Source organism: Vigna radiata, unplaced genomic scaffold (genome assembly GCF_000741045.1).
Source record: "Vigna radiata var. radiata cultivar VC1973A unplaced genomic scaffold, Vradiata_ver6 scaffold_465, whole genome shotgun sequence".
Lineage (NCBI taxonomy): Eukaryota > Viridiplantae > Streptophyta > Magnoliopsida > Fabales > Fabaceae > Vigna > Vigna radiata.
Window position 1 is genome coordinate 29,808 of NW_014543987.1, and position 11,939 is coordinate 41,746.

General features: G+C 31.8%; 1 pseudogene; it reads left to right on the plus strand.

Annotated features, from left to right (window-relative positions):
• The first annotated feature begins 703 nt into the window (after nucleotides 1-703).
• Nucleotides 704-11,853, plus strand: LOC106755213 (annotated as a pseudogene).
• Nucleotides 11,854-11,939: the final 86 nt, after the last annotated feature.

Here is an 11,939-nt window from a genome sequence, read left to right on the forward strand (position 1 = left end):
TATTTTCCTAACCACAATGACTAATTAAGTAACGCCATGTAAAAAATTAATACATAATCAAAATTTAAATTTTTATTCCACGTAATAAATGTTGAGATTGTTGACAACACAAACTCTATATNAAACTAGTTTTTGATGATGACAACACAGTGCTTAATAACAGTACACATGTTCCAGTATTACATGTTCTTGTTCTGCAGTGTTTGTTATATCTGTTGAACATGTTTTGTTGATTTTCAATGTATGTTCCTATGATTGATTGAGTGTTATATTTGTGGAACATGCTTGTATTGAAATGTGAAATAAAATGTTTTTGATTACTGCACATTTCTGAAAGAAAAGATCACAAGCACCTTATGAACTTATATTTGTTGTGACAAAGTTCTAGTCCAGTCGAATACACTCATAATGGATTCGACTATGCTAAAATCTTTGTTCAGATTTTGTGAACTTGTGCTATGTGAGATTTTGTGTTGAAAAGAATTTCAAAGTGATTTTTCATGTGTCAGCCGACATTGTGGATCACATATTCGATTGTGTTTCTGATCTGTTTGAAATTCTGTTTGAAATTCTAAAAGTTGATGCAATGGGATATAAATTTCATCCATCAAGCATCTTTGAAGGCCATGTAGATAGAAGATTTGACCGACTGGAGAACAAATTAAACCTGATGCAAAAATCGTTATCAAACCTTCCCGAAAAAATGGACTATGCACTCAGGATAAAAGCCTTTGAAGAATGTTCCATTGGAGATACCAATAGTGGTATAAACAGTGCTGATAAGATAATTGAAGAATCATCTGAATCAGAATAGTATCCTGTTTGTCCAAGCTGTGTGTTGAGTCCTAGACTAGGTCTTTTATTTTGTAGAATGACATATAAAGCCATATCTTTTGTTGTTTTCTATGTTTTGTTTTTATTTCCTTGTTGTCTATCCTCCAATGTAATATCTTCTAAATCAAGGAAATGAAATTAGTAGTTTGAATCAATCCATTTACTTAAACTGTTTGAATGAAATCTAATGAATTGTTTGATTGATTCGACTATGCTCTGATTGAAGTCAACTATGCTTGAACTGTCATGCGTCTTTACATATTGACTTCTGTTTTGATATGATTTAATTCTTGCTTAACCACTATGCTTGATCTGGAAAAGGTTGTTGAAAAGTTTTGCAGGAAGGACATTGCTTTGAAGATCTACAATTGGAATTCAACATTTGCAAAAGCAATGCATTCGACTGATGATTTAATGCATTCGACTGCGTCTGAATGGGTTAACATCCTCACTGTTTGCTTAAATCATTAATATTCTCCTATTATCTCTGCTCTTTACATGTTTCAATATCTAAATTGAGATAATATTGTGAGATTGTTGATATTTGTATCATTGCATATATATGTCATTTGATAATTTGACTATGATACAAATTTGTGCTTAAACTATTGATTAATCTGTGATATTCTGCATTGTACACTCAAACTGTTTTTGAAACTCATGCATAATAACAGGGGGAGTATCACTGTTTTACACATTGTTTCATCACACATCTATATTTCAGGGGGAGTTTACACTGTTTTTGTGATGAACTTGTGATTTTGAAAGCATCGTTGAATTTCATAAACTGCATATCTTTATGACGCATCTCTGTTGTTTTTCAAAACTGCATAAATATCTGAAGCATTCCTTTTTTGTTAATGCACAAAGGAGGAGAGATATTCATGAGTGTATGAGAGCAAGTCTATATGGGGAGAATTGTTGCATCATACTTTATCTGCTTGATATTTTTGCAGTATATGCAGAGTAATTGAACTGTGTTAATTGTTTCTTATATACGTTTTTACTCTATCATATGTGGAATTGTACAAACATGGTTTAGTTATTAATCATGGTTGTTACCAATGAGGAGCATTGGTAAATATTGAAGAAATTAGTTTTGATGATGCTACAAGAATTTTTACCTGAAGAAAGTGTTAGAAATGTTTAAAAGCACTTTGTAGAAAATAATTGTAATAGGAAAGTCTTCAAATCTTGTAAAACTTGTATTTTGTACTAGAATAATCGATTATGTTAGGCAATAATCGATTATCATGAGCCTTTCAGGAATAATCGATTATCACCTCATATAATCGATTATCATATTTTGAAAAACCTATAACGGACTTGAATAATCGATTGTCACTTACAATAATCGATTATTAGTGGCAGTTGGGACCTGGCCTTTGAAATTCAGAGTATCTGGCTATATATTGGACTTCTGAAAATTTCAGAAGTAACGTTGTTGGACAGAAGCTTTGCAGAATACTGTTTGTCAGAGGAAGTTCTCAAAAGCTATAGTTCAAATTCCCTTGCTTGGTCTCATGAATAGGAGAAGCTCGCGTTTCGTGTGTCAAAAGTTGGGGAGGTTCTCTTCGAGTTAGCAAGGTGCTCTGCCTGGTCTCGTGAATAAGAGAAGCTTGTGTTTCATGTGTCGATAGTCGGGGCGGTTCTCTTCGAGTTGACAGAGTGTTCTTCTTCCGGTTCGTTCGTCGAAGGAAGGTTCTTGTAATCAGATTTTATTCACTATTTTCTATAACCTGTGAAACTCATTTTTAGTGGAACTGTTAATCACTTGTTATAGTGATTAACGACTGGACGTAGATTCTTTTAAATCGAACCAGTATAAAAATTACTTGTGTGATTTTTCTATTCCTTACACTCTTTACATTTTACGAATATCAACTGTTCGATAAATTTTCTCTTAGAAATTTTATTTTTAAAACTGACCATTTTAATTTACAAAAGTGACCGAACACGCTTTCCGCTAAACTTATTTTTATTCCGCTGCGTTATACTCTATCTACGATCGATACCGACTGTTCCCAACAATGGTTGTGCATCACCAAAAAAGGGGGAGATTGTTGAGATTGTTGACAATGCAAACTCTATATAAAACTAGTTTTTGATGGTGACAACACAGTGCTTAATAACTGTACACATGTTCTAGTATTACATGTTCTTGTTCTGAAGTGTTTGTTATATCTGTTGAACATGTTTTGTTGATTTTCAATGTATGTTCCTATGATTGATTGAGTGTTATATTTATGGAACATGCTTGTATTGAAATGTGAAATAAAATGTTTTTTATTACTGCACATTTCTAAAAGAAAAGATCACAAACACCTTATGAACTTATATTTGTTGTGACAAAGTTCTAGTCCAGTCGAATACACTCATAGTGGATTCGACTATGCTAAAATCTTTGTACATATTTTGTGAACTTGTGCTATGTGAGATTTTGTGTTGAAAAGAATTTCAAAGTGATTTTTCATGTGTTAGTCGACATTGTGGATCACATATTCGACTGTATTTTTGATCTGTTTGAAATTATGTTAAGCCTACACGCTCTAACGACTATATTGTTTAAAAGTTGGTTAAGACTGTGTGACCTAGTCAACTGTAATAAATGTGTATTGATTTGTTTGACTGAGGAGCCTTTGTGCTGACTGTCTGTTATAACTGTCTTAATACAGTCGACTGAATTAGTAGGCTATTCGACTGAGAAGCAATATGATATAACAAAAAATTATAAATAGACAGAACGCGAATTATTCTATGACTTTTGTGATCTGACATTTTCATTTTCCTGTTTCAGATTGAATTCTTTGTTTTAGAAGCTCCAAAAATTCTTCAAGAAGACGGTGGTGATCTTGCTTTAGAGAGATTCAAAGGGAGGAGTCAATTGCTCATACTACTTGATGAATATCTGCACAAAGAAGGTGCTTCTATTTGATCTTGAAGACTTGACATCTTGTGAAGACTGTTACGTTTGATTAAAGGCTTGACAACCTGTGAAGTCTGCTGTGATAGGCTTGGCATCCTGTGAAGAGTACTGGTGACACGTTGAGGATTGTTCGACTTGGGTGCAGATTGCAGAAGAGGGGATTCTTGCTGCAATTCTGGTTTTGTGTGTGCAATTATATTTGGTTTTGGGTTAGAGAAGAGATTTATATTTTTGCGTGGTGCTTCTATAAATTCCTTGTTGTAAAAACCGCAACCATTATAGTGCATTTGCTTCATGGGTTGGAAGGACACTGGATGTAGGCATTATTGGCCGAACCAGTATAAAAACCAGTGTTTGATTTTCTCTATCCATGCACTCTTTATTTCCAGTCGACTATATTTTCTTAGTAGTCAACTACATTTTTCCGCTGTATTGAATTTTCATTACTTGCATTAATTTCAAGGAAAGATCAAAAGCTTTGAATTTTCATACCAAGATTGCGAAAAGATTTTGATTTTGATTTAACACCAATTCACCCCCCTCTTGGTGTAAAACGAAGCCTACCTATTTCCTAATAATAAAAACATTCACATCAACATATTTATTGTGCAACACGTCAACATCTAACGAAAATGGCTTAATTGTTACGATTTTACAAAATTTAGGACCTAATTGAGATCGTTTTCAACAAGAAGACCTACTTGAGATTCCTCAACAAATATAAAGATCATTTGAGGGTTTAAAACTTTTATTTATAAGTCATTTTAATGATCAAAAGACTTTTGAAATGTGAGTTTAACCCTAAAAAAGAAATACTTGATCCCTTAATAATTCTGACATCAAAATGATATAAATATTACATTAAAATAATTTTCTATGATCTGTTAAAGAAAATGTCATTTTTGTCAATCAATAAATTTCAATATTATAACTTTCAATATTATATTAACTGAAGATATATAGTTGTTGCAAAAGATTAATGTACACACGAAGCAATATGACCAACTACTTTAAGACACTTCATATTTCTCAACCTTTTAGAATAAAACCATGTTTCAGAATCGCCATGAATCATGATACGAATTTCTATTGAAATTTAAAAAGTCTTGTATTGCAGTGCTTTCCTTCTAGACATAATTGTTATGTTAACATCATAGATGGATGGAAGTTCCTAGTATAATTAGAAACATAAAAAACTCTTCCTTGTCACATAGTTGAAGTACAGGTTCTTACTTTTTCCTTTAATCCAACTTCCCTAAATAATATTTTTCTGAGCATGATATGATACACTAATTTTTTTCTTGGATAGATATATAATTGAATCCTATTATAGGAATTTTAGAAGGCAGTTTGATGTACTTTCATAGACTAGAAGAGTAGAAATATAAAATGAAAAAGTCTTTTATAGAAAGACAGTCAATTCCAACTTTCTTCTTAAAGGGCTCCACCTATCAAATGTTTCTTCTGTCCCAATTCACATGTACCATGCATGCATGATTCCATAGAGGAATATAACTTCCAAAACACTCTCCATTAGATTTTTTTGGCATTGACTTTTGAACATTCAAAATACATTAATATTGATATAGTGTAACTTTTTTTAATATATTTTAAAACATCAAAATCAATGTCAATAAGTATATTTTAAAAGGAGAAACAACATAGAAAAAAATCCAAATTCCACATTCCCTCTCTCCCTTCTCTTTGTAAAATAAAATTATTGCTTCTCTTTCAAATGGAATTGTTATTAGTTCATGTATAAAGACTGTTTTAATTATTATGAAAACAATTATTGTTTTAGTTTTAATAGTTCTAATTATTGCTTCTCTTTCAAATGTGACAGAATTAGATCTCTATGAAAAATGTTAGGTAGGTTTCCATAATAATTAAAACTAAAACTATTATAATTGTTTTCTTCTTTAGACAAGCCATAAATTAGGCCACAATGAGCATCTACCTCTTAAAGGGCTAATAATCTAATAATTACTAAGAGCAAAATGCGAAGTCTCATCCTCTTTTCTTTCCTCAAACCTTTCCCTTTTTTTAGGGTTAGACCTTTTTCTCTCACAATTAGCCTCATTTTATTTATTTTCACAACAACCAAAACAAAGTTTTGGGCACAAGCGACTGAAGCCATTCAATATCAGTACATGTGGTACATAGCAAGGAATTCTGAGTTTTGATGTATGCAGTATGTATGAGTTATGTATGAGTTAAGTATGAATTATGTATAAGGTATGTGTAAGCTATGTATGTGTTATGTAAGAATTATGTATGGGGTATGTATAAGTTATGTATAAGCTATGTATGAGGTATATAGTTGTTATGTATGAAATATGTATAGGTTATGTATGAAATATGTATGAGTTATGTATGACTTGTGTATATGTTATGTATGAGTTATGTATGGATTATGTATAAGGTATGCATGAGTTGTGTATGAGGTATGTATGGATGATGAGTGAGATAGATTGTAGGGAGTCAACATTTGTACAAAATCATCAGTTAAAAATGAATAAGATGACTAATATGTATGTATATGTTATATATGAGGTATGCATGAGGTGTGTATGACTTATGGATGTGTTATGTATAAGATATGTATAGGTTATGTATTAGGTTTGTATCAGTTATGTATGAGGTATTTATGAGGTATGTGTAGTTTATGTGCGAGGTATATATAGGTTATGTGTGGGGTATGTATGAGTTATGTATGGTAACAAGCAAATAAAGCTGAATTGTCTATTACAACCTTAATTATACCATTGCTTTATGTAGATATAGCCAATTTTAAGTCTTAATATACAAATTTCTATTAGCAGTTAGATATTAGTCAAAGATACTTGATGCATTATATTATTGTTTACACGGAAAACAGAGTACCCCAAGGTCATGTCTTCGATGGTAGAGTGTCCAAATTGCATCATAGTTTTTATTCTCACGTTTAATGTTAGTCGAAAAAGTATACTAAAAGCTTGGTTTTAAGTTTTGACAAAGAAAGTTGTGGCTAGCAAGTAGAAAACAAGTGCACTGGCCAGAACAAGTTAGGTTGATTTGATTTTTATTATATCAAACTTTCTTTTTGTTTATTAATCAGTAAATTTTTCAAATGATTAGTTTAACTATTAAAGTACTAAGGTTGGGAAGAAGTCATGTTTTAGCATCTTGGTTTCGTTTATACAAATAAAAATCATTTAGTTAGGTGCATGCATCTGTGAATCGTAATGCCTCAATAGCAATCAATTGCAGGCGCTGACCCAACTAACAATACCATACAATTAGTTTTGGCAAATCAAGTTTATATTAAGTTTATACCATGTAATTCAAAATTCATCCATGAACTACAACTACTTCATTTATCTTAGATGTTGTAAATTAAACAAACTCAAACATGATTACGCAAATAAAGTTGAATTGTCTATTACAACCTAAACTATATTATTGTTATGTTTCATATAGAAAAGTCTTGGACACAAGCGACTGAAAAGAAGCTAGGGTTAGGCAAGGGCAGGTATGTCGAGAAGCAAGGTTTGTTAGTTCATTACTTTTTCTTTACTCATTCTGCAATCAAATCAATAAACCACTATATAGGACCATAAAAGATGGAGCCTTACCACTTTGTCTCATGCTTTTTACCCCACCTCCTCCTGTCTGTAAAAAAGATTGGTGTTGAGTTCATCGGAACTTTCATTCTAGCCAACATTGCCATCTTTAGTTATATCTCTAGAGCATCCCAATCCTAATATCACTCTTTCTTTTGCTCAACAAAAGAAAAGAAAGGGTAAAGCCTGCATTTAGATGAGTTCCGGAAATGTAACCAGTAAAACACAGGTTGTTCGTTCTTAATTGATATATGTGGATGCCTATGCATAGTGGTGCATAAGTTTTGACTCTGAAAGGGGTTTAATACCTTTAAGTAGTGGTGGAGTAGTTGTTTCTTTTGAAGGATACGACTCATCTTTTGTCGTCGAATTCATTATTGTCTTCAATTTCATGTTAGCTTCGCACTAGAGTCTCCACCCTATTTATATATGTGAAGCTATTTATGTTTAATTTGTATATTATTATGCTTTATCTGAATTTAAGCATTTGAAATCTTACTTATTTGCGACACAAAATAATATTTTCCTACTTTGAACATAAAAACACCAACATCACCAATACATGTGATACATAACAAGGAATTATGAGTTTTGATGTATGTAGTATGTATGACTTATGTATGGGTTAAGTATGAATTATGTATATGAGGTATGTGTGAGTTATGTATGTGTTATGTATGAATTATGTATGAGGTATGCATAAGTTGTGTATAGTCTATGTATAAGGTATATATGTGTTATGTGTGAAATATGTATAGGTAATGTATGAGGTATATGTGGGTTATGAATGACTTGTGTGTATGTTATGTATGAATTATGTATAATGTATGTGTGAATTGTGTATGAGGTATGGATGATGTGTGAGATAGATTGCAGGGAGTCAACATTTATACAAAATCATCAGTTAAAAATGAATAAGATAACTAATAGGTATATATATGTTATATATGAGATATGTATGACTGACGAATGTGTTATGTATAAGATATGTATAGCTTATGTATGAGGTTTATGAGTTATGTATGAAGTACTTATGAGGTATGTGTAGTTTATGTACGAGGTATATATAAGTTATGTGTGGGGTATGTATGAGTTATGTATGTGTTATGTATGGTAACAAGCAAGGGTTAGGCAACAAACTTCAATTTTTTTTCCTTATTCTTGAAGATCCATAATAAATTAATCATACTCTACAAAGTCTTTATCAATGTGTAGAAACTACAATTATTCAAATTCAGCAAAATAGTCATCGTCACTTCAAGCACATTTATAGTCTTTATTTGTTTGAAGATTAATCCATGCGCCTACAATAATCCATAATTTTTTCATATGATTCTAAAGCTCCTTGACAAAATCACCAAAACATACAATGAAAACACTTTGTTATTGTAATTTGTAAGGTTTAAACCTCTTTTTGGTCCCTAAATTATAAGCGGATGTTCAGTTTAGTCCCCGTTTTTAAAAATGTAAATCTTTGGTCCCTAAGTTATAAAAAATGTATTAAATGAGTCATTTTTTAACTTGAAATACTGTTTTTGGTTGTTTCTTAACAACTACTACATCTTTAGATTGCTCTGATTTGTTTTTTAATAATAACAGCACCTTAGATTTCTCTTTGTACTTTGACCATGAACATCAAAAAAGGACTCATTTGATACATTTTTTATAACTTAGGAATCAAAGGTCTACATTTTTAAAAGCGGGGACTAAACTGAACATCCGCTTATAACTTAGGGACCAAAAATAGGTTTAAACCTAATTTGTAACTTTACAAAATTTGTATAAGGTATGCATGAGTTATGTATGGTTAAGGTATGAGTTATACATGATGTATGTGTGAGATAATGTTTGTAGGAAATCATCAGTTAAAGATGAATAAAATTACTAGTAGGAATGTATGAGATATGTATGTGCTATATATGATGTGTGTATGTGTTATGTATTGGGTACGTATAGGTTATGTATGAGGTTTGTATGTCTTATGTAGGGAGTAAAAATTGGTACGAAATATTAAATAGGTTAAAAATGGATAAGATGATATGAGTTTTGCATAAGTTATTTATGATGTAAATGTGTGTTATGTATGAGGTAATATATATGAGTTATGTATGAAGAATGTATGAGTTATGTATGAGGTATATATGTAAATGTTATGTATAGATTATGTATGAGGTAAATATGTATTGTGTATGAGCCAGAAATGTGTTATGTATGATGTATGTATGAGTTATGTATGAGATATGTATGTATTAAGTATGAGTTATGTATGAGATGTGTATGTGTCAAGTATGAGGTATACACGGGTTACGAGTTTTGAATGAGTTGTGTATGAAGTATGTTTAGGTTAAGTACATGTTATGTATGAATTATGTACGAATTATATATAAGATATGTATAAGTTACGTATGAGGTATGTATTTGTTATGTATGAGGTATGAATAAATAATGTATGAGGTGTGTTTCAGGGATTTAACTTAGGTACGAAATCCCAAAAATAGATAAGATGATTAATTAGTATGTAAAAGGTATGTATGACATAATAATGTTTTGTGTATAATGTATGTATGAGTTATGTGTAAGGTATATAATACCATAGATCATAAAATTCGAATGCTATTAAACTAAAATCAAGAATAACACATTGTTAATACAAGTAGGTAAATATGTTGCTCCATACGATGCTAGATCATTTGCCTCATTGAAAAATAGCAGAAAAAAATAACGCTCGTACTTTTAATTTCAGACAGTCTCTGAGAGAGGAATAGGTTACGATCCCCTCAATTGTCCCTCTTGGAAAACCAATACAGAGGCTTACATAGCTCCAATGAAGTCTAAACTTCCAAAAAAGAACTAGCTTAGTCATAGAATGGACGTGACATGATCAATATAAGTTCAACATCACAAACAAATATATTCGAAATGATACAAAACTATCATTTGCCCAGTTAGGCAGAAACATTGTTAGTTAGTAGAAGCACTCACGGTTAGACAAGTGGTACAACGTCTTGAGTCGCTTTGTTGCTTTTCCTTTCTGATTCTGATTATATATATACCTCTCATATTTTCTCAACAAAAAAATTCCTTCGACACCTGCCACCTCAGGCACTTCTAGTGCACTTCTTCCTACAACAAATAATACTGACAAGAATTTCCTTCTAAAGTGTTGTAGATGCTTCACTTTGGATGACAAGACAATAGAAGATAGAGCCTTACCATCCGTCTCATGCTCCTTGTCACTGTCTCGTCTTATCCCTTTGGAAAGAAAGGTGGATGTTGAGTTGATCGGGACCTTCATTGTCATGTTCACTGTAATAGTTTTGCACTTAGTTGATATAAGGTTTAAACCTCTTTTTGGTCCCTAAGTTATGAGCGGATGTTCAGTTTAGTCCCCGCTTTTAAAAATGTAAACCTTTGGTTCCTAAGTTATAAAAAATGTATCAAATGAGTTCTTTTTTTATGTTCATGGTCAAAGTACAAAGAGTAATCTAAAGTGCTTATATTATTAAGAAACAAATCAGAGCAATCTAAAGATATAACAGTTGTTGAGAAACAACCAAAAACAGTATTTCAAGTCAAAAAAGGACTCATTTGATACATTTTTTTATAACTTAGGAATCAAAGATTTACATTTTTAAAAACGAAAACTAAACTGAACATCTGCTTATAACTTAGGGACCAAAAAGAGGTTTAAACCTTGATATAATTTGCACTATAATATTTTTAGTAACAGTTTTGGTGACAACTATGAATATGGTGCGAAATATTTTGGAAGTCTTGATGGAGAGCACGCCTCGTGGGATAGATGCTACTAAGCTAGAAACGAGGCTATTGGATATGGAAGATGTGGTGGCTGTTCATGAACTGCACATATGGGTCATTATAGTCAGAAAGTTTAAACTTTCTTGTCATGTTAAAATCAGACGTGAACTAGATGTAGACGTGGTGGTGGACAAGGTTATAAACTGTATCACACGGGTCTATAATATCATTAAACTGTTGCCGTCATTATCAACCAGATGACAAATGGCTCTGAGACTCTTATAGGCTGTGCTGCCACCATTTGTCTCACCGTTATGATAATCATATTTGCCATTGGCTACATCTCCAATGCTCATTTCAATTCTGCTGTCACCCTTCCTTTGTTGCATTAAAACACATCCACTGGAAACATGTGCATATAAAATTATTTTAGTTAATTATTCTATGCTACTAAGAAACAAGTTTTTCTTCATTGATATATGTGATCATTAAACTACAGGTGTCTATGTATATCGGTGCACAAGTTTTGGCATCGATTTGTGCTGCATTTGCTTTGAAATGGGTTTATTACCCTTTCATTAGTGGTGGAGTCACTGTTCGTTCTAGAGGATATGACTAATGTTTTGCTGTAGAATTCATTTTTGCCATTAATCTATCATGTTCGTTGTCCCTGTAATAGCCACCGACACCAGAGTTGTGAGTATATTTTTCTCCTCTCTTTACATCCTTTAGATGTGATTTATTTTATTTTCCATGTTCGATGATGTTTTATTGATGACTGACGATCCGTTTTGTTTTAAAAGAAGAAATAAAAAGTA